This window comes from Podarcis liolepis (assembly GCF_965112155.1).
Source record: "Podarcis liolepis genome assembly, chromosome: 7".
NCBI classification, from domain to species: domain Eukaryota; kingdom Metazoa; phylum Chordata; class Lepidosauria; order Squamata; family Lacertidae; genus Podarcis; species Podarcis liolepis.
Window position 1 is genome coordinate 41,300,980 of NC_139561.1, and position 23,885 is coordinate 41,324,864.

The 23,885-nt window shown below is 43.1% G+C and overlaps 1 long non-coding RNA gene across 2 annotated transcripts in view; it reads left to right on the forward strand.

Moving 5' to 3' along the window:
* The first annotated feature begins 3,557 nt into the window (after positions 1-3,557).
* The window catches only part of LOC310711690, a 35,567-nt gene continuing 15,239 nt past the window's right edge, over positions 3,558-23,885 (forward strand). For both annotated transcript variants that reach the window (XR_014528588.1, XR_014528589.1), the window contains exon 1: positions 3,558-3,714. This is a non-coding gene — a long non-coding RNA (uncharacterized lncRNA). The remainder of the gene's footprint in view (positions 3,715-23,885) is intronic.

Below are 23,885 nucleotides of genomic sequence, written 5' to 3' on the forward strand. Positions count from 1 at the left end.
ACAATTTGTGGAGAATGGGAAAGAGAGACTTCTTACTTCAAGCTTTGTACATAGCAGGGAGACATTTAACCACAGACAAAGAGAAAAATCTCCCTCAGAACTACATAGCCAATCAGAGCATGTGCTACCTCAGCATGCATCATGACACTCTGCTTGCTTGGTATGCAACACTGCCACCACTCTCTCTCCATTAGATGACTTTTTGATAACAGGCTTAACCCTTAAGGTACAAACTTAATTATTCCTGCCATTGCACGCCTAACACCAAGACTATCTAGCGCACATGTGGGCAACCTGTGAACTTTAGACCATATGTAGACCATGCAGCCCCTTGAAGGACCCTCCTCAGCCACCATGAGGCAGAAGGATTCTAACTAGTGTGGCATAATAATTAGAGTGTCAGACCAGGGCTGGGAATAGATTTATATCCCAATCCATCCTGGAGGCTCACTGCATGCTCTTGAGCCAGTCCCTACTTCTCAGCTTAGCCTACCTCACAGGAATGTTGTGAAGACAATGTGAGGAAGAAGGGAAGAGGATGATGCATGCTGCCTTAAGCTCCTGGGAAGAAGGATTTTTTTAAAAAAACTAAGATATCATGACAGTGACAAATAGGGAGAGAGATATGGAGACTAGACAATTTCATTGTGAAGGTCACAGGAACCTTTCAAAAGAGAAAGTATGAGGACCACAGGGAAATGAAGGAGGGGGGTTTGGAATTGGGATTTTGCCAAAGTAACTAGCCGACTTCCAAGACACGTCTGTCAATGCATTTGCTCTGGAATTTCCTCTGCCTGTACTAGAGGGTTTAATTTTTCCACAAGCCTCAGTATTCTCCTCGATTGAGGATCATGTTATTAAGCAAGGGGCACTGACCAGCGTTTCAACCTGGACTCCGCTAACCTGTTTTGCTCCTGACATTCTCAGAGGCCAAAGCAAGGATCATGTTCTTTTGACACTTCTGTAGGGGAGGCGATAAAAGATGGGCTGCCAGATTCCAAAGCAGGCTTGATTTGCCCAGGCGTGTTTCTGGAAAACAGACGTTTCAGGGACATGGAATGGCCAAGCTGCAAAGGAACTGAGTTTGCATGAGACAGTCGCTTCCCACACTCCCAGCCTGGGAAAAGGAAAGTGCCACTTCCCCTTGGGCATCTCCACACTCAGTTGCAGATCACTCACTGCCCCTCCTCTTAGTGCTGAAGGCCATGCATCTCTCTCCAGCTCACTGGGTCTTTGAGCTCAGACCCACTATTAACAACCCGGGTTCATATATCTTATTCTGGATGGGCCATAGCTCAGTGGTAGAGCCTCTGTCTTACATACAGAAAGTCCCAGGTTTGATCCCTGGCATCTCCAGGTCAGGCTGGGAATGCCCTCTGTCTGAAAGCCTGGAAAGCCACTGCCAGTCAGAGCAGACAATACTGAGCTAGATAAAACCAGTAGTCTGACTCAATATAAGACAGCTTAACTGAGCTTAGATAGCTCAGTTGGTTAGAGCATGGTACTGACAACACCAAGGTTGCAGGTTTGATTCCCACATGGGACAGCTGCATATTCCTGCATTGGAAGGGGCTGGACTAGTTGATCCTCAAGGTCCCTTCCAACTCCACAATTGTATGATTCCAACATTCCTATCTTCAATATACTGGTCAGGGATTGCATGTTTCAAGGATCTTCCACATAAGAAGATAATAATAATAATAATAATAATAATAATAATAATAATAATAATAAATTTTATTTATATCCCGCCCTCCCCAGCCGAAGCCGGGCTCAGGGCGGCTAACAACGATCAAAATAGTTTAACATTCTAAAACATTCATTATAAAATTAATTAAATCAAATTAAAATCAAATTAATGGCAACCATCAAGCAAAATTTTGTGCAGATTGCCAGAGGAGGGGGTCAGGCTGCGCCCTGACAGAAGGCCTGGTGGAACAGCTCTGTCTTGCAGGCCCTGCAGAAGGATGTCAGGTCCTGCAGGGCCCTAGTCTCTTGTGACAGAGCGTTCCACCAGATTGGAGCCGCGGCCGAGAAGGCCCTGGCTCTAGTTGAGGCCAGCCTAACCTCTCTGAGGCCTGGGATCTTTAGGGTGTTTTTATTTGCAGACCGTAAATTTCTCTGTGGGACATACCAGGAGAGGCGGTCCCGTAGGTACGAGGGTCCTAGGCCGTATAGGGCTTTAAAGGTTAAAACCAGCACCTTAAACCTGATCCTGTACTCCACCGGGAGCCAGTGCAGCTGGTACAGCACCGGATGGATATGATCTCGCAGCGAAGACCCCGTAAGGAGTCTCGCTGCGGCATTCTGCACCCGCTGGAGTTTCTGGGTCAGTCTCAAGGGCAGCCCCACGTAGAGCGAGTTACAATAATCCAGTCTGGAGGTGACCGTCGCATGGATCACAGTGGCTAGGTCAGGGCGAGAGAGATAAGGAGCCAACTGCTTAGCTTGGCGGAGATGAAAAAATGCCGCCTTTGTTATAGCTGTAATCTGTGCCTCCATAGAGAGGGAGGTATCGAAGATTACACCCAAACTCTTCACGGACGATGCTGGCACTAATTGCACCCCCGCAAGAGACGGGAGTTGCCCCCTCAATCCCATATCGCTCCGTCCCAGCCAGAGGACCTCTGTCTTCGAAGGGTTTAACTTCAACCGGCTCCCACGTAACCATCCAGCCACAGCTTCCAGACATCTGGTCAGTGTATCTGGGGCCGAGTCAGGATGGCCATCCATCAACAGATAGAGTTGGGTGTCATTGGCATACTGATGGCAACCCAACCCCAAACTCCGGACAAGCTGGGCGAGGGGGCGCATAAAGATGTTAAAAAGCATCGGGGAGAGAATCGCACCCTGAGGCACTCCACACACCAAGGAGTGGCGCGATGACAATTCCCCCCCCAAGAACATGGAAATCTAGCATGTAGGGTGATGAGGGTGGTTCTAGCCCTGATATTCTTTGTGCAAAAAAATATGCAACTCTGCATTTCTGGCAACATCAGTTGACCAAACCAATCAGTTTTACCAGAAAGGTTGCCAGCTTTTGAGCTGGCCTCTGTAGCTGTCCCTTGAATTGTGACACAATGTCCAAACAAGGGCAGGTGATAATGTTTACCTCCATACTGTGAAAGCTTCCCCTGCCAATTCCTGCAGCTCAAGCTGTTATTAAAAGCAAGAGACCAATGCCTGTGGGTTTTCTTTTTCTTTTTCTGCTGCTGATTAGTTGGCAACCCTATTTGTCAGCCTCTTCAGGATATGGTCATTGTCCCGCAGTTCACACTCCATGGTGCAGTCCTCTGAGAGAAATCAGGATTCTCTAGAGAGCAACCGTTCAGGTTCCAGGGCCATGCATAGGTGACCTTCACTGACCTTGATGTAGGTTATTAAAGATATACTGGAAAGTGCTTTGTGCCTTGTTTAGCTGAGCCCTTTTAAAACTGCAACCCATACCCACTTCAAAAGAAGAGACTTCTTTTGCAGTGGAGAAATCTACTAAGCCGGGTGGACAAATGGTCTGAGTCAGTACAAGGAAGCGTCCTCATATAAGTAAACTGGGAGGTCTTGGTGACGTAATTCAGAAGCAGCAGCGTGAGGAACGCAACACGGAACATTTTAAGCTCTTCTCCTCGTCCCTTTTGGAGACTCTTAATCCACCCATATCTGACCAACCTCGAGGAGGATGAAAGGGAGCTGCGTAATGCTACAGCTGTCGAAAAGGTAAAAGTTCAGAAGTGCAGGCACAGGCACAATGAAGATATCAGACCTCCGCTTTGTAGAAATTTAAAGGAATATGGTTCTGAATCATGGCTTTGGAATGCAGCTCTGACTTAATAGCTGCAAGCAGGACAGATGACAAAATGGAAGGTTTGTGAGAGGGCATCGCACCGCAGGCCATCTGAAAAACAAGACAAGGCGATGTTGAGAATGGGAGGAAATTCTATGCCGGCTGCTTTCACTAGGGGAGGAGGTAAGCTCATGTAACACGCCAAGATAGGTTATGTTCCAGCTCCCAGTGGTTTCAAGGGGAGATTTATGGGTTTCAGCTGGAGCCTTGGCTATTCCCATCCAGAGCTTCACAGAGCTCGCACACAATGATCTGTCACTGCGAGGGCCAAGGCCAAGACCCACCCAGCTGAGTCCAAGATTGCTGTGGATTAAGGCTTCATGAAAGGGTGAATGAGATAGGAGGGGAACTATCTCCCACCTCTCCAGCCTCATAAAAAAAAGAACAGGGAAGATGTTCCGATGGATTTTGGAGACGCAGAAAATAATGCCCAGCACATTTATTTTTAAAAACAAATATATGAGCTTTGTGTTCAGTTTTAGCTACACACAATACTATATCAGGCACCAGTATAGGTAGTGGTTGTTGTTGGTAGGTGATATCCAATTCTAGTGCTATTTAACTTGCTGGAGTTAATAGGCACCAGTCGCTAAGGTTCATTAATGTCCATGTTTCCATCCGAGTTCTGCTTTTGAACTTCCCCAGAGGCATCTGACTGGCCACTGTGGAAAACAGAGTGATGCATTGGATGGGTCTGATCCAGCAGGACTCTTCTCACGTGTTGTATCCAGAAGGTTCAGTCCCTGGTATCTCTAGGTAGGACTTTAAAAGAGCCCTGCCTGAAGCCCTGGAGAGCTACTGCAAGCCAGCACGAACAACACTGAATTAGGTGGGGCAGTTGTCTGACTCAGCGCCATAAGGCAGGTTCATATACTGACTGTGTTTGCAGCTCTCTAAAAGAAACTATAAATGGCTGCCGGCCACAGCCAGTTGAATGCCATCCTGCTGGTTGCTGGCTACTTCAATGTCATCCCTTTGAGGGCATGACGTTCCAAGGAAATTGTCAAACTGTGGTGCAGATGTAGATATATGCATATTAGCAGGGGACAAGTGGTTAGATGTGGCCAACAGTCAAGGAGATGATTCTTTCCCTTTTAGAAGATGAACCATACAGTGTTTCCATTAGAATGGTTCTTTTCTTTGTACCATCTCATGGGGCAGTTTCCATCCTTTGTGGTTTTCCCATCTTGCAAATTCTACAGAAAAAGAAAGAAAAATAAAAAACCAAGACCCCAAAGCCTGTTTGCCGCATCCTTGAATCATGAGTCACAAGGGAACAGTATATCTCTGAATTAATACGGATTCTGGAGATAGGAAGCAGAGAGAGAGAGAGAGAGAGTTTGGTTGTCTATCTTTGTACCCAACTTACTACTAAACAAACCTTTAGCAACAAGGGTCTCACTTTCAAGTTAGGCTGCAGATTTGGGCCAAAGGGGACACAAGTCATGATCATCGGGGAAGTGTCCAAATATTGCTCTGTTTTGGACATTTTTTAAAAAATCCAATGAAGATTTCCCTTCAGCTGACAAAGTGGCATTGAGTCCATGAATGCTTTTGTGTGAAGAAAATAATTTGTCCGTCTTTGAGGTATCACAAGAATGTAAGCCTGCTGGATCAGATCAAAGGCCCATCTAGTCCAGGGTCCTGTTCTCACAGTGACCAACCAGATGCCTATGGGATTCCCACAAGCACAGGCACCAACTCCTAGGGGCCAAGGCCCCTTAGCCCCCCATTAAAATATTTGAGGGGGCTGCCCCCAAGATGATGGCCATTGCCATTAATATGGCATGTGTGTGCCGTGTATTTTGATTGATTATGTGGGGCAAGGCTTACCTGCCCTCCATATTTTATTCAAGTTGAGACCCCTGCACATAAGCAGGACCTGAGTGCAACAGTACTTTCCCCACTTGTGATTCCCAGCAAGAAGACTCTGTTGTTTTAACCACAAGAAACGGAAGATGGGCTACCCCTCTTGAATTTTTTAGCTTGGCAATTGCCTCTGTGGTGAGCTGGTTTTGGAAGCGGGTTCAGATCCCATTTGGTTGCCCTTTTATCATTTGGCTTTGGACAACCACCCTCAATTCAATAAGGAAGGGAATTAAAAAATTTGGCATCTGGATCTTGAATGTTTAATTATTATCTGAAATCACTTTGACTGATTGAGATCACTTATGTGAGTGATTTTTTAAAAAATGACCCTCCTTATTATGGTCCCCAGTAGGGATGGGTGAACATGTCGATTTCATTTTCTCTGTTCTTATTTCTTTAATCTTAAGTTTCATTCTTCATATTACCACACTGGCTTGCAATCTCTATCATCTATCTATCTATCTATCTATCTATCTATCTATCTATCTATCTATCATCTATCTATCATCTATATCTGTCTATCTATATCTCTCTATCTCTCTATCATCTATCTATCTTCATGGATTTTTTTCTGATGCAAGTCAAAGCACAGTCATTCTTGTGAAATTTGCACTTCTCTGAACTATGCAATGCGGTTCTCCAGTCAAGTAATGAGTACAAAAATGCATAGAACTAGTGTAAAGCATGCCTCTTAATGCATATATTGGTGGAAATAACCAATTTAAATGCATTATGTTCAGGAAAACTGCTTTGCGAAACTGTATATATTAGGTAAAATCCTCACTAAAATGCTGGTGAATTTTCATGATGACTCTTTTTAAAAAAAACAACAACAACCAAGATTGTTGCAGAAATCTGGAGAATTCAAATTCAAAGTGGGGAAAATACGAAATGGGAAGAAATAGAAATCTCCATATTCTCTCATCTCTAATATTAGCTCACGTGAAGGCATTACTTTCAGCTAGAAAAGAACGGATGGAAGAATAGATTTTGCACACCCAGAACCCATTGTTGGCTTTAAAGATGGTGGTCAGGAACCCAGGGTCTCCTGTAATGGAGAAGAAAATGTATCACATCCTAAAGTCGCAATTACACCCACTCCTATGGCTGTATAGACTCCTCATTCCGAGTGGATCAAGTGCTTGCTATAGACATAAGGGGGTACTATGGGAACTACCATAGTTTGGAGGAGATGTCAAGCAGATGTGAGTGAGGTCTGCATGCACAATTCCTTTACTTTTGTTTCCTGTTTAAGGGCATCCTCTGGAGATGCCTGTGGGTCTGGTCTGTATGCTGTGATTTTCCTATGGATCATCTCTCTTCAAAGAAGCCCTTTAAAAATGCCCCCATTTGTGACAACTGCTCTATGAATTAGCCGCAATGTGTGGAACGGCTCCAAATTGAGAAGGGATATTATTATATGCTATTATGATTATATATTGTATATGATGGTGTTCATCACTATATTTGTCAGTGGTTTTACACTGGCTCTTTGAAGTGTGTGATCCATGTAGTTCTGACTCTATAATGTGACAACGCCTTTTGGAAGATGGAACAATTTTGGTGCAAAAAAATGCCCCAAAGCCCAGCAAGTGACGTCATGAAAACCTTTTCTGGCCTATTTTGTCGCCCGCAGATGTTTTGAGAAGGAGTGTTGAGTTATTATTTGGACCTCCAATTGATTGATGGGCCTCCTGTTTTTGTTTTGTTTCGCTGAGGTGAAATATGTTTACTGTGGCGTGATGTGGGTTAGGAACATTTTTCTTGTAATATTGCCTAGCTGGGTCACTGGGCACAACTGGCTTTTTATGTCAACCTCTATAATTAAAAAGCTGGGAGGGGGGTTCAAATGTTAATTATAAGCCCTATTTTGGGTCTTGTTTGAAAAGCTTCCTCTGTGATGCCAAATGTCACCATAGGGGTCTTTCCAAAAAAACCTGCTCTCTGTTTTGAATCACGACGACGTCAGGAATTTGTGGCTGACCAGTTGGAGGAAGTGGTCAACTGTATCCGCCTCTCCATTGAATCATGGGCCTTGGATTCCATTGGCTGTGACCACTTGAAAACGTAGAAGTGCTGTACCCAAGCCAAATCGGGACAAAATATAGCACAAGAGTAGCTCACTTGGGACCTGTTTTCAAATGGCATAGGAGAATGAATGATGGGGAAGGGCCAGTTGGTCAGGCTTTCATATTTATTATGGTTTAGTCGATTTATCTGCTGCTTTCCTCTAAAGAAAAAAATATATATCAAAGGAAGGAAAGCCACACAAATACAATTCATACAAACACAACATTTAAAAGCAATATCAACACACTAAAAAGGACCGTCCACTAATAATTATCACAAAAAAATCTCTTCCTGCACTATGAAGGCATGGTTGCCAGCTAATATGAACACAAGAGTCACAACACTGTTAGCACATGTCTGGGTTTATTCTATTTTTATTTTGTTATTACATTTATATTACACTTTTCCTCCAAGGAGCTTAGGGTAGTGTACATTCCCCAGTTTTTATCCTCACAACACCCCTGTGAGGCAGGTTTGACTGAGAGAGAGAGTAAAGTGCACATGGTCACTGAGTGAGTTGTATCTGGCTGAGTGGGGGGCTGAACGCTGGTCTCCCATGTGCTCTTCATAGAAACCAAAACCATGTCAATATCCGCACCAGGTGAGCCTTTCTGGGTAGAACATTCCACAAGCAGGGGGAGCCACTGAAATGGCCCATTTTTTTCATTGTCATTCTGCAGGGGGGTCTTCTAACAACCCTCAGAGCCATTGACAAACTACATTTCCCAGGATTCTTTGGAGGAAGCCATGACTGTTGGTCGTCATGTTGACCATCTGCTTTAAATGTATGGTGCAGATTGGGGTTGAGGCGGCTTCCTTTGTTTACTAAGGAGAACTTTCCACATCCATAATGCTGGTGTCAGGAGAATGGGGAATAAATACCTTCTGGATTACAGATGGAGAACTTGCAGCATCCCTACATGGACCTAGTCTGACTGACCTCCATTAGTAGAAACTTTCAACTTCCAGCAAATCAAGACCAAAATTCCCAATCTGTCAACTTGATTCTTGATAACTTGTTTCACTTCTGCAAGAAGTAGATCTGGATAAAGTTGTTTTTTAAACCTTAAACAGGCAGGCTTGGTCAAGGCATTGACCAGCCCACTGCAGTCCTACCTTACCAGGTCATAGTGGGTGGGGTTACACAGGAACCTGCAAAGACATCATAGCTCAAAGAACCTTCCCCTCTGCAACCATAATCAGTTTGGCACAAAGGGTAGTAAAGGAAAGGTCCAGTGGCTTCCAGTTCGAGTCCTAATAATAACAATCTGTTTTATCCAAGAGATCTTGGAGTTGCATACCCTCAGGCTGCAACAGAGGGAAAGAGTGGAAGTAGGACTATTCCAGTACCTCTACTTGAGAGACCAGCTGCCATTTGCTCTTCTCCTAGCAGCAGCCATTCACATCAGGCTGCTTCATCTGTCTCCAGATGGTGATTATAAAAATGTTTGAAGAACTGATACTTGTCTGTGTGCTTTGTCCACCATCCTCATCATGACGCAGGTGGCGCTGTGGGTTAAACCACAGAGCCTGGGACTTGCCCATCAGAAGGTCGGCGGTTCTAATCCCCGCGACAGGGTGAGCTCCCGTTGCTCGGTCCCTGCTCCTGCCAACCTAGCAGTTCGAAAGCACGTCAAAGTGCAAGTAGATAAATAGGTGCCACTCTGGCAGGAAGGTAAACGGCGTTTCCGTGCGCTGCTTTGGTTCGCCAGAAGCGGCTTAGTCATGCTGGCCACATGACCCAGAAGCTGTACGCCGGATCCTTCGGCCAATAAAGCGAGATGAGCGCTGCAACCCCAGAGTCGGCCACGACTGGACCTAATGGCCAGGGGTCCCTTTACCTTTATTTTAGACTGTAAAGCTGAGGACTGGGACTGCCTTTTTTTTGCTTACCAAACTGAAGGGCTGGATTTTTTTGATTATTTTTTTTTAAAAAAGCTTTAACTAAAATGTTTGAAATGCTTTGAGTACTAACATCTCTTGGCATCTTTGGAGAACTTGGCCATTACATTCCAAAGAGCTAGAATGCTGGCCTTTGACTCTGTTTCTTCTCTACCAGAGTCTGCATGTTGCTCGCCAGGCGATTGCAGCTAGCTGTAAAAAGAGAGATTTCTGAAATTTTAACAGGTATTTTGTGGTTGCGCCTGGGCTGCTGCAACATTTCTCAAAGTCTCCAGCTCATACTTATTGCTAACCTTTTGCAGGTTTCTTTCATAGTATTGTTGTTGCAAGGTTTTCACTGAAAACCCTGGAGATGTGTATTTCATTTCCAAGGGAGAGTCTTGGCAATGGCCCGGCAAGGGCGGCTTGCAATCTGGGAGGATGGGGTAGGCCCTGCCTCAGGCAGACGTGGTGTTGGCTGAGTCCTTTGAAAGCAAGATTGAGACCCGTAAAACAGCCATGCATCATTCTGCTTCAGGACCACACAGAGCTATGAAGCTGGTTTCAGAAAATGGTGCCCTTTCTAGGGATGGAGGAAGTCTTTCATTCTGCTTGTCGCAGCAGATTTAACAAATTCAATGCTCTTGGTTGGATTACGCATTTCTCTGGATTCCAGTGCACAAACAGCATTCACAAAAGTATGCAATTTACAGGAAAAGATGAAGATGAAATGCATATTTCATAAATAAGGGAAAATGCATAGAGAAGCATTGAAACATAATATTTTAGGTTATTCAAAATGTGTAAGGTGCATATGTAATGAAATGTGGACCTTTCATACATTCTCTCTCTCAAAAAAAGTGCATGGAAGAGGATGGAACAGACCTAGGATAACCACCAGTGGAACTGAAGTGGGATGAAGCTAGGCTGCTCATTCCATTATTAGCATTTCTTCATGCACACACAAATATATATACACACATGTGTGTGTGCAATACTTATTTGGTGTTGAAGACTATATAATTGCTATTCTTCACTAGGGATGAGAGAGAAATTTGATTTAGTTTGCCTATCAAGTGGAAAGGATTTAATCTGCACTTTCTAAAACAATAGACAAACTGAGACATTGTTAATTAATTAACACACATATATAATTCAGTGGAGCATGTGACTCTTAATCTCAGGGTTGTGGATTTGTGCCCTCCGTTGGGCAAAATATTCTTGCATTCCACGGGGTTGGGATAGATGACCCGTGTGGCCCCTTCCAACTCTACGGTTCTATGATCGTAAGGCAATATACAGGATACACAAAAAACAGTACAAAAATAACAAATGATTTTTTAAACAAACAAGCAAACAACAAATGAAATGGTCCCCACAGCAAAGACGTATTCTTATAGCTGGGAAAACCCATGGAAACAAAAATGCCCCCAGCTATTTCTGGAAAGTGGAGATAGTGGGGCACCACCCATCTCTCAACAGGAAAGCAATTCCACACAATGGGTGCCATGTAGCCGTGAAATTACTGTACTTTCCCGTGTATAAGACAAGCTTTTTTTTTCATGAAAAAGTAGGTAAAAATTTTGGGCCTTCTTCTACATGGAGAGTGCACGAGGGGGTGGGCGAGGGATTGTTTGCTGCTGGGAACCGGAGATTGTCAGCAGCTATTGGTTGTGTTTTTTGTGGCTGCGACAAGGGCTTGTGTTGATTGTGTGTTGCTGCGGCAATTGGGCAAGTGGGGACACCCCCCAAAAAAGCTCAACAACTCTGGGCAATCTCCCCCCAGTTTCTTAATTTGGAGTCCCCCCAAATAGGGGGTGACTTATACATGCAGGCATGTTATACATGAAAAAATACGGTAACTTTGAAATTCACACTTTTCCAAATGTTGCAATTCTCCCCTAAGTGTGCAGAAATACATCTGCTTGGTCAAGTGTGGATATGTTAGCGAAAATAACATACAAAACACATTTATATCAGGGAAATGTAGCAGTGTTCAAATTAGGGGAAATTGCATGCAAAATAATGCGCATTGTCAGGAGAGAAAAAAATTGAACTAAAATGCTGGTGGGTTTTCATGAAGACTCCCCTCCTCCAGTAAATAAATATCAAACTGATCTGGAGAACTAAATTTGAGATAGGAAGAATCAGAAATGAAGAGAAACTTAAATGGACATACCCACCTATCCCTATTCTCTACCCACCAGATTGCACCCATAATACAGTGTTTTTTAAATCTGTGTCTGTGGTGCATATTTTGACATCAGAATACCAAAGACATTGTCTTCATGCATCTAGTATTTTTTTTTTAGCAATAGCAATAATAACAATAGGCCCCAGTGCCTTTTTATAACAAGGCCTCACGCTGAGCACAATTAAACCTACTGTTTCCAATCAGGTTTAATGCGAGGATAAAGTGAGCGCTCCCTGAGATTTGAGAGGAGGATAATTTGTCAGTAATAATAAGTGAAGACAAACAGGATGTACTCCAGTGAATGTAGCCTGATTAGAACCAAATGTGTTCTTAGGGATCATTGCTAAACTCCTTAAAACGAAGGGATTGGCCAAGCCTAGTAATGTGCATTCTTCATCTCTCCAATTCTCCCCACTTTTCAGGTCTGCTTTGCAGCCAACAAATGTAGAGGGTAGAAATTATGTGAGTAACTAGGTTGTGGGGTTGTCATCAACCCAGTCTGTGCTTTTTAATACATTTTCTCCAAATTCAGCTTTATAACCTGCCTAGGGGAAAGCATTTTAACAAGAAACGAGGGGGAACTGCTGGATTTCCCCACCCCATTTGCCAGCAGAAAGCCAGCACACAGTATTTTGCACTGGGAGGAAACATGTCTGGTCAGAATTTGGACCTATGCGTAGGAAACCTGGGTTCAAATCACTCAGCTCTTGGCCACTGATTTGTTGTGTAACCTGCATATCCTCAATCTCGCTCTGTAAAATAGAAACAGAGAGAACAAACAGTTGCAAAGCCCTCTGCAATGTTTGGAAAGGGCCTATTAGACGATTATAATAATTTAAAAAATAGTCATAGCCAATAATAGCAGGATAGCAAACCAGAGACTTGTTGGGTAAAGATTTTTCTTTCCTTCTTTTTATTTGGTTCAAAGTGTTACGGAAGTAGAGGTTGAAGCCCTGCATCCAGAAGGGTTTCTCCTTGGCTGAAGAAGAATTTCCATAACCCAACATAACAGCGCAACTAACAGACTGGCAAAGCCACTAATTAACCAACCGCCTAGATGCAGACAGACTGCCTGTTTCCAGGCAAAATGCAGCTCTAATTCAACATTGCTCAGTCTGTGCAGGATAGCCCAGCGGAGGGTGTAAAACTGACTGGCTAAGGAAGAAGCAACTATAACATCAGAGGCATTGTAGACATATCATGGAGATATGCTTGGGGTTTTAGACAGGCATCTGGTTGGCCACTGTGAGAGCAGGATGTTGGACTGGGTGGGCCATTGGCCTGATCCAGCCAAGCTCTCCTTACATTCTTGCCATTAGTGCTATCTTTATTATTATTATTTAGGGCTGTTTATTTCTTTTGTGTGTGGTTTTCCAGGGGGCATTTCAAATCCCTTTTCTTAAAATTTCTATTCTGCTGATTAATTTCCTTTTCTTTCTCAGCTGCTTCTGTTGAAGAGGGGGGGAATATAAATATTCTCACAGTGCCATTTCTATGTGTGTCTACCCAGAACTAAGCCCAATTGAGCACTATAAATAAATGGCTGCCTTGGGTTGATCAAGTATCGGTTCATCTAAGTCTCAGTACCAGCTAGACTGACTGGCTCCGAATCTCTGGGGTTTTAGATAGAGATATTTCCCCAGCCTTACCTCAACATGCCGGGGTTCAAACCGGTGACTTTCTGTATACAAAGGATGAGCTATGGACCTTCCTTATACCTGGAACTTTAGAATGGCCAAGGGTGGGTGAGTGTGATTTGGGGGGACTCCTGAAACACTATCTCTATCAGGTCATGTAGTGTCTTGCAAATCTCTGCTTTCACTGATGCTGAGAAAACCGTCCCATCTCAAGGAGAGGATCCACACTGAACCAGACTAAAAGGCCTATCTCAGCCAGGATCCTGTTGTCTAGATGCCTCTAGGACGTCCACAAACCAGACCTCAGTGAGTGCAGCAGGACTTGCGCCACTTCTGATTGCCAGTGACTGGAAGTCACATAACATGTCGCAGCAGTAGCCATTGATGGCCTTATCCCTCAAGAATGTGTCTACATGAAAATACTATTACTCCTGTTCAATGAACTGGGCATAAGAAAGAAAGAATGAATGTTATGGTGAACCACTGCCTCCATCACCTGCCATTCTCAAGGTGGTCATTTGAGGGTCTCCTAAGACATGATTCCCTGGACTTCAGCCCTAAGGTCCAGGTCTAACTGCACCACTGACTAAATTATCAACTAAAATCTGATGGATGGCTCCCTCTCTGTATCCCACCTATGGTGGAAACCTGGTGGCTTAGGCAGGAGTTAAAGCCACACCTAAACAGTGGAATACCTTGCTCCATGAAGCTTGCATGATCCCCTCCTTAACCATCTTCTATTAGTACAGTGGTACCTTGGGTTACAGACCCTTCAGGTTACAGACTCCGCTAACCCAGAAATAGTACCTCGGGTTAAGAACTTTGCTTCAGGATGAGAACAGAAATCGTGCGGTGGTGGCAGGGCAGCAGCGGGAGGCCCCATTAGCTAAAGTGGTACCTCAGGTTAAGGACAGTTTCAGGTTAAGAACAGACCTCCAGAATGAATTAAGTTCTTAACCCGAGGTACCACTGTAACTATGCTGCTGCTGCTGCTGCAGGCTTTTGCCTTGCTAGTTACAATGTTTTTTTATCAAATAATTTATCTGTTATGCCAGCCTTCACTGTAGGGATGAACCTAAGAGTTGACTTCTGCCCCATTTCCATTTTGTCCCGTTCCATGCAGATATTTTGAGAGAATGCATGAAAAGTCTGCACTTAATTTGTGTGCATTTTATGTGCACTTTTTGATGTAAAAATAAACATTTTCTCAATGTTTTTCAGTATATTTTGTATGCATTTATTATGTAAAAAGTATGTATCTTTGTGCGTGCTGTTTGTACACAAGAATAGTGTTGCAAAAATCCAAAAAAGTGCTTAATTTGACTGAGAACTGCTTTATGATCTGCAAGCAGGTTTAGGAGCTTTAGATTGGATTTGTCAGCTGTGAAAAGCAGACAAAATGAATTCCTCTCTATCCTGCCTTGTTAATGTTGTCATTTTGTTGTAATTTCACCTGTTGTAAAAAAAGGTTTGCCCACGATAAGCAGAAAAACCAAACTATGAGCTGGGCAAAATGGGAGGAAGAGAAATATATGAGATCAAATACTCAGATTATCCCATCAAGACTGACAATGTTTCACATTAAAAATGTGATTGCTTGGGATGAATTGGTTTTTAAGTGTTTCATTTTGTTTTGCCATTACTCAGAACATAAAGGAGAAATGACAGACACAACACAATGGAACGACGGCATAAAAGAAAATAATTTATGGGAAGTGGACAAGGAGCTATCAGCCTGCTTCAAAAAGCTGTTCAGAATATGGGCATCAGAATCTGACAATGAAGTAACAGCACACTGTGCATGTAGAGAGATAATCAGCATGGGGATGAATAGGTACAATAAACAGAAGGGGGTTTAGGGGGGGCATACTGAAGCTCATGAAATCCATGCGTTTATCTAAGTGGGTATTCCTTGGCAATTTTATTTATTGGATTTCATTTACAAAACCGCTTCCTATGAAAGATCTCAAAATGATGTAACAATAAAAACACCAACAAGAAAACCTATGCAAAAGAATTCTGTATTGCAAAACAATTGAAAACAACTTCATATATAAAGACAATTAAAAGCTACACACACACACACACACACACACACACACACACAATTCCTTACCCAGTGCAATGGCAGACCGGTATAAAAATTTCCACTTAAAGGCTTGTTGAAAAAGAAATGTCTTCGATAGGGTCCCCAAAAGACAAAAAAGTACATTTCCAATATCATATGGAACAGACATCCCAATTATCCTATTCTAGCAGCACCATCCAAATATATGAAAATTTGCTTTGGTAGTTAATTGAATCACGCAAAGGTAATTCAGGGAATCTGTACTAAACTGCTAAAAATCGTGCACCCCCCAAAAGCTATCAAGATGCTGACCGTTACACCTTATGTTTAAAAATACAAGCTGGTCTATTTTAAGATTTTCGGGGGGGGGGGGCAATCCTGCTAATTCCCACTGTGCAGGGCATAAGCCTCACTGAGTTCCATGGCACTTATGCAAGAATAACTGAGTTCAGGTTTGCATCATGAACTTATGGAATGCTACTATTTCTTCACTTTCCAGGTCAGCAAAAGCAACAAAATCTGATTGTCAAATTTAACCAAATCTTTTAGGAATTAACAGTATCCTTTAAAAAAGAGAAAACACGTCATATAAAATTGCAGCAACCACCATCTATGACATACACACTCCAAAATAAAACAACAATTTCATTTATGTAATATTTGTGAGACCGAAATAACACGCCCCATAATTCCTCTAACAATCTCAGACAAACACCTGCACTTGTTTTCTCTGTCTTTCTACGTCTTTCTTCTCTTTCAACTGAATGCAACAATACCTTAATCTCACAGAACCCATAGTGCTCCCAATGCTTCCCAGTTTAGCTTCCACTGGTCAATGATTTCCACTGCCATATTGAAGATTAAGATGCTCCTTTTCCTTTGTTCTGGCCAATGACATCTTTGCCACTGTTAATAAAATAAATACTAATTCATTCTCACCCTTGGATCATATGTTTTATCCAAATAGCCTTTTAAAAAAAAATCATAAAAAGCACCATCACAACCTTAATTCTTGCGATGCTTAAGAAATTCAATGTTCATTTTAAGCTTAACTTTTCAAAATATGTCCAAGGAGACAATGAGAAATGTTTTGCTTTCGGTACATCAAACCAAAGCAACTCTTGGGTGTGTATTTGTATTACAACATTTGATCATTTTAAAATAATAAATGTAAACTGAACATGGCAAAACAAAGCATGTCAGAATGCCTTTCCTCCCCCCCCTCCCTTTCTTTAGAAAGTGTGTGTTTTCACTGGGAAATTATCTGCTTGTAATAACCGTTTTATGGAAGGAGACAAACTCATGCTAACATTTTGTCCATAAAAAAAGGTTATATTGCTTGAGTCCTGATGGAAAAGGCAGATGATAAAAACAGCGAACAGCAATTACGGAAGGGGGTAAAGCAGATCTTGCGAGAATGGAAAGATCTCTTTTAAATTGAGCAAAATACGGCCAATTAAAAAAAACACCTGAACTAAATTAACGAAGGCTTAAATGGTATTTGAACAAACATCCACACACTGGATTTCCATCTCTTTCTGCCTCTCAGACTAGGATTCTTAAGTGCCATCACCATTTCCTAGTCATGCGGTGCATGTGGGTATTTTATTAGGAATAATAAACCCCCGTTTTCATACTTGGGTGCTGTCTTGGGGGCCCTAGGAGTTTGACCATCAGATGCATCAAACAGACAATGAAGGAACCAGGGAACTTTCTCAAGGGTTCAAAGGAGCAATTTGCTGTGTCTCATAAAGGTAATTGCCTCCCATTTTAACTGCAATCTGTTTTCTTAGTTGGAGAGGGTCTTAGAGGCAAATGGCCCTTCTTCCAACCACCCCACTCTTTCTTTCTCCTCCTTCTACATGAACAAATATATATTAGCAGTGGCACTTTAGAATGCAGACTTCTAAAAGAGATTTGGAAACAGTTCAGATGCGTAGAAGAAATTCATACCCTAAAGGGAAAACAATGAGCCCTATAGGGACTGAGGGTAAGTAAAATGAGCCAAAGGAGCAGTGCGGGAAAGAATTGTTAACCAAGGAAGCTTTCTATTTAAAGATCTTGGGGACTTGGGGGGGGGCGTTACATATTGGAGGGTTGTTTTGATTTGAATATATTTTGGGATAAAGTAAATACTCCGTTCTGGAGTTTCAGGTTTTCTGTGGTGCAAGAAAGGTGACGGTGAAGAATGTGAATTAGTCTGTGGTAGGTCCAGCATATGAAAGGATTTTAGCCAGTGGGTATCGAATCCCTGGAGCTTCCTAAATTCTCTGCACATTTTTTATTTTAAAAAATCTGATAATTGTGCCTTCACCCCAAAGAGAGGTTTGATTCTGTTGAGATAAATGATCCAAATCTGCAAAAGTTGCCATGAAACAAACAAGCAAATCTGATTCACTATATATACAACTTTTCTTGTTGACATGTATATCATGGGCAGCGTTACTATGTGCATTACAAGTTAAAATAAGCGAATCGAAATGATGGATCCGAATTAGATTCGGCTAGCATCAGCATCATGCAGGTTACTAGACTTTACAAAGGTGCAGAGCCACACTGTCCATTTACAGCACATTAGGCACACATTTAAAGCCCATGACTCCCCCCCCCAAGCATCTTGAGAAATGTAGTTTTCTCCACACAGAGCTATAATTCCCAGCATCCATACAAACTGCAGTTCCCACGATTCTTTGAGGGAAGCCATGTGCTTTAAATGACGATGATGATGATTTTCATTTTCATTTACATCGTATCCGTACTCACAAAAGAGCTGGACGGCAAAGTGACCCACAATTTAAAAACAAAAAGAAAACACTGTGAAACAGTTAAAGGTATCTAAAGAACATTTATGGTTCAAAACATCTAAAAAGCAGTTTTTTTAAAAAAAATATCATCCAATCTAGGGACAGTATCCTACCAAATGCCTTGGTAAACAGGAATCCTTTCAGATTTTCCCTGAAAGTGAATAATGATGGGCACAGGCACACCTTTCTAGGGAGGGCATTCTACAAGTGGGGAACCACCACTGAAAAGGCCCTGTCATGGGTCAACACAAACCAGGCAGCCCCCAATGGTGGCATCACCTGCTTGCTGATGATTGGTAAATGTGCTTTAAATGACTCTGCCCTCTCATGAGCATTAAAAAAAACTTAGGTCTCTGCCCCCAAAAGCTTGCCTGCTAAATTTAGAGAGAACGGAAAAAGAACACAGGATTAGCCAAGGAAAGGAATTGGTTGCATAGTCTGGCTACTGTTGTTAAAACCAATGTTTTTGGCAAATATCCTCTCCCTCTCCCCTATATCTAGGCCTTCATAAACATTAGCTGAATTCTCTTGTATTAACTGCCGGTAATACTATTCTATTTGTTCCTGTCATTTTTAATTTGCTTTGACTTGCTATTTTTCACGACTGTTTTAGTAGGCTGCCATGGAAAATGTAAGTGGAAAGGTTGGGTAAATTTTAACTAACTAAATGTTAAGAGAATAGATAAAATTTAAATTTAAATGGTGGGCAGTGCAGTTTGCCATTCTCAGGCTTAGTTTTGGCTAGAGGATTTTGGCTGTTATTTATTTAAAGCATTTTAATGCCACTTTTCCAAGAAGCTAAAAAAGGAAGAAGAAGAAAGTTCAGAACACGTGCGCACACACTGAAACCGGGAAGTCAAATCAAATAATAGAAATAGAATAGGCGTCATTTACAAATTCACTAAAGCTGCCTGACAAAAATACATAAAGCACAACCTGCTGGACCAAAAGTTGTTCACTATTGGTCCACATTTTCTGGAGGTAATTAAATATATTCTTCAGCCTGGAAGCCACCACTATAAAGGACCTGCTTCTGCTGTCTAGAGCTCTAACCTCACACTGAGGGGGTGCAACCAGACTCTGATTCATAGAGTATGGCTGGTGGAGGAGTGTTTTTTTTTGGGGGGGGGGAGTTTTATCTTCTGTGGATCCCAGGCTTTGAGGAGGTTAGAGAGAAAGGTGATAATCTGTTCTGGGAGAAAAATCCAATCTTAAGGGGGCACTTAGGGAGAAGCAGCAGACTAGTTTAGGAGAGAGACAAATCTGTCAGTATTGATTTTTCTCAGTTTGTCATTTTTTCCAAGCTTAAGTGCAAATCTTCACATTTCCAGATCAGTTTACACATATAAAAAGTCCTCATGAAAATTCATCAGCACTTGAGCACACCTTTCTCCTAATGTACACATTTTCCTATGCAATTTTCCCTAATAGACTCATTTTTAGCCAGCCAGCTTTCCCTAATATAACAGGTAGCATCCAGCTCAACGGAGACCCGTTGAATTCAATGCAACTATGTCATGCCCATCAATTTCAACAGGTCTCCTCTAAGTAGGACTAATGCGGGATACAACCCAATGCATTACTGCATGGCATTTTCAACAACACATGCCTTTTTATTTATGCTTTACCCTGGCATATGCATTTTAGACACATCACTTGGTGGCAAAACTGCGTTGCAAAATTCAAAAAAGTGCCACTTCCAAAGGATGGCTGTTTTTCGGTTCGTGTATTATTTCAGAGCCTGCAAATTTGGTGGGCTTACCTTTAAATGCAAACTGAAACACATTCCACCACCCTCATCCCTAGTGTGAGATCATCAGGCAGTTCAGAGTGGCAGGAGTGGAGGAGTAAAACCTCATGGGAGGGGGGGCATCAGGAGATGAGGTCAAAGAGATAAGGGGTGGGGTGCTGCCTCTGATTCATAAATCAATAGCCTTTTAGAACCAGATCTAAATAATGAATTGTTCTGTCTGTTGATCTCTCCCCCCCCCCCCCGCTTTTAAAGAAATATAAACTTCCAAGTTACAATGCTATTGGGTCTCTCTCTTTCTATCTTTCTTTCTCTCACACACACAAACACACAGTGTCTGCTAGGAAATCCTCCTTGGCAGTCCCCAGCTCACATTTCTTAGGCTGCCCAGCCTAACTGCCAAGCGCAAAGGCATCATCCATTAAAAAGTTGGCTGGATTTTTGGAATGGTTCCTCAAGATAGCTTTGACACCCATCTCTGACTTGTTAACTCCCCCACACAAGGGGGAGGGAGAGAGTGGGGAGGATAGGAATAGGTGACAAGCTTCTTTGCCCAGCACATTTCAAGGGTAAATCACAGTGGGAGACAACAGGGTCAGCTTGGATCTGCGATTCCAGTGGTTCAGTCCTTCCCTAAAAAAAGAAAACAAACCCCAAAAGGGCATTGTGAACCACATCAGATTGCCAGTGGCCAAACCATCTCCAAGGCCCAGATCTCTATATGAGGTTAGAACAGCAGTGCTAATCTCCTATCCAGTGTTTATAGAGCCTTCTCATCTCTGGGAGGGAGTGGAAGGCAGCCAAGTTGCAAGAAAACATTCATTATTTCATATATATATATATATATATATGCGCTACTGTCAACAGTGACATTCAAACTCTCGGCATAACCCATCGTTAGAAATCTATGAACCAATCTGAAGATAATCCTGGCACAAGGTCAGTTCACACCCTGCAACCCCAAAGCATCTGAGTTCAGCACTGTGGAAATCCAAAAATTATATGTCAGAGAAGGTCGAATTCTATGCTGAAATTTCTGCAAACCAGAAAATAGCATGTATGAAAAGTTGGCTCATTTCAAATCATGTTACTTCTCTCTCTCTCTCTCTCTCTCTCTCTCTCTCTCTCTCTCTCTCTCTCTCTCCTCTCTCTCTCTCTCTAATATTCTGAACTGTATCAGTGGTGAAAGCAGGCAGCTACAGCGTGCTGGCAAAATATTGAGAGCTCTTGCTGCATCATTTCACCCAATTTCAGTGCTGAGTACCAGAAAAAGCAGCAAGAGAGTTGCTAACCATTTCACCGCTGAATCAGAAGTGTATGTTTTTGCAGAAAGGTCCATTGCTTTTGCAAGAAACATCAGGCCCCTGCCATAATCCCGCGTGTTTTGACTTTTGCATTTCCCTAAAGATGCTCAGGACGCGATGGATCTCCAAGAGAAACGCATTTCACATTTGCAGGGAAGCCACTGAGAAGACCCCTGTGCATGCGCATGATCTTCTGAGCGGACTCATTCGGTACCACAGAGACAGCACCATCGCTTGAAGAAGGGATGTAAGTGCAATGTTAGAGCATATGCTTTGCCTGCCAAAGGGTCCAGTTTCAATCCCCAGAAGAAAGCGCTGGGAAGATTGACCAAAAGTCTTACTTGGGTGGAGAACCTGTGACCCTCCAGATGTTGTAGACTTCACCTCCCATCATCCCCTCCCATTGACTATGCTGGCTGTCAACGATGTGGAGTTGGAGTCCCAACAATATCTGGAGGGCCACGGGTTCTTCATCTCTGTTGCAAATCGATATGCCAGCGTTGCATGGTTGATTGTGGAGAAATGATAGAAGATGATAATAATAATAATAATAATAATAATAATAATAATAATAATAATAAATTTTATTTATATCCCGCCCTCCCCGGCCGAAGCCGGGCTCAGAGCGGCTAACAACAGTAATACGATGAAACATTCTAAAATCATTTCATTATAAAATTAATTCCAATCAAATTAATGGCAACCATTGGGCTAGAAGTTCTGTGAGGATTGCCAAAGGAGGGAGTCAGGCTGTACCCTGGCCAAAGGCCTGGTGGAACAGCTCTGTCTTGCAGGCCCTGCGGAAAGATGTCAAGTCCCGCAGGGCCCTAGTCGCTTGTGACAGAGCGTTCCACCAGATTGGAGCTACAGCCGAAAAAGCCCTGGCTCTGGTTGAGGCCAGCCTAACCTCTCTGTGGCCTGGGACCTTCAAGATGTTTTTGTTTGCAGACCGTAAGTTCCTCTGTGGGACATACCAGGAGAGGCGGTCCCGTAGGTACGAGGGTCCTAGGCTGTATGGGGCTTTGAAGGTTAAAACCAGCACTTTAAACCTGATCCTATACTCCACCAGGAGCCAGTGCAGCTGGTATAGCACCGGGTGAATGTGATCTCGCAGCGAGGACCCCGTAAGGAGTCTCGCCGCGGCATTCTGCACCCGCTGGAGTTTCTGGGTCAGTCTCAAGGGCAGCCCCACATAGAACGAGTTACAATAATCCAGTCTGGAGATGATCATTGCGTGGATCACAGTGGCTAGGTCAGAGCGAGAGAGGTAAGGAGCCAACTGCTTAGCTTGGTGGAATGTCACTGAATGTAACTGAGAAGCAGTGGTGCTTGATGCACAAGTGTTATCCATACATCAGCTGTACTAAAAAGGAACTGCTGTCTTCATTAGCATGGACAATACTCATATCATCCCTGGTCATTGGTCATGCTGGCTGGGGCTGCTATATACCGTCCTAGATTTGCATAGCACTGACCTTCCTGTCACTTTGCCTCTCCCCCTCTTCCTCCTGGTAAGCAAGAGTGACCCACCTGGCATGGAACTATTGTAGTGATTTTGCCACTCCTAGTAAGCTGCTTCTGACTGGTGTGTGTGTACACCCCCCTTCACTTTAGAGAATTATCCCCAAGTTATGGACCACAGGTATGAAGTTTACGGCATGTAATGCCTTAAGAGAGAATATTATGAAAATGATATACAGGTGGTACATGACACCAGTCAAGCTTGCAAAAATCTATCATTTGCCCGATAATAAATGTTGGAAATGTAAAGAAACTGAAGGTACAGTCTTTCACCTTTGGTGGACGTGCCCAAGGATCAAGGCTTTCTGGGAGACGATTTATAATGAAATGAAAAGGGTGTTTAAATATACCTTCCTGAAGAAACCAGAGGCCTTTCTCCTGGGCATGGTTGGCCAATTGGTGTTAAAGAAGGATAGAACTTTCTTTATGTATGCTACAACAGCAGCAAGAATACTTATTGCAAAGTATTGGAAGACACAAGACTAGGGACTTCCGGAGGCGGCGCGCTCAGCAATGGCGGTCCTCTTCAGCTGCTGAAGAGGGGCTCCGCGGAAAAGGGTCGTGCGCTGCGGCACAGCGACGACCCATCCAGATAAACCACGGGTAGAGTGAGCTCGTGGCCGTGGGGTTCGGCGGGCACCAGAAGCGACCTCGGATACGCAGAAGAGACCCCGTAAGGGGTATCGGAACGTGGAGGGGGTAGCGGTGCTGTGAATCCATCGCTCTTTCCGCGGAAGCGAAGCCGCGCGGCTGCTGCTGACTAGCGCTGACCTTTCTTCCTTCAACAATTGGATCGAAACAACTTACTCGTGAGTAAGAAATTTAAAGCTTTAAATCAGAACTAAATTGGTGAAATTCGGCTGAAAGCGGGAGACGTTAAAAAGGAAGTCAGTCTTCCGGCTCTGCCTAAAGTATCAAGCAAAGACTTTTCTAAAACGGAAGCATT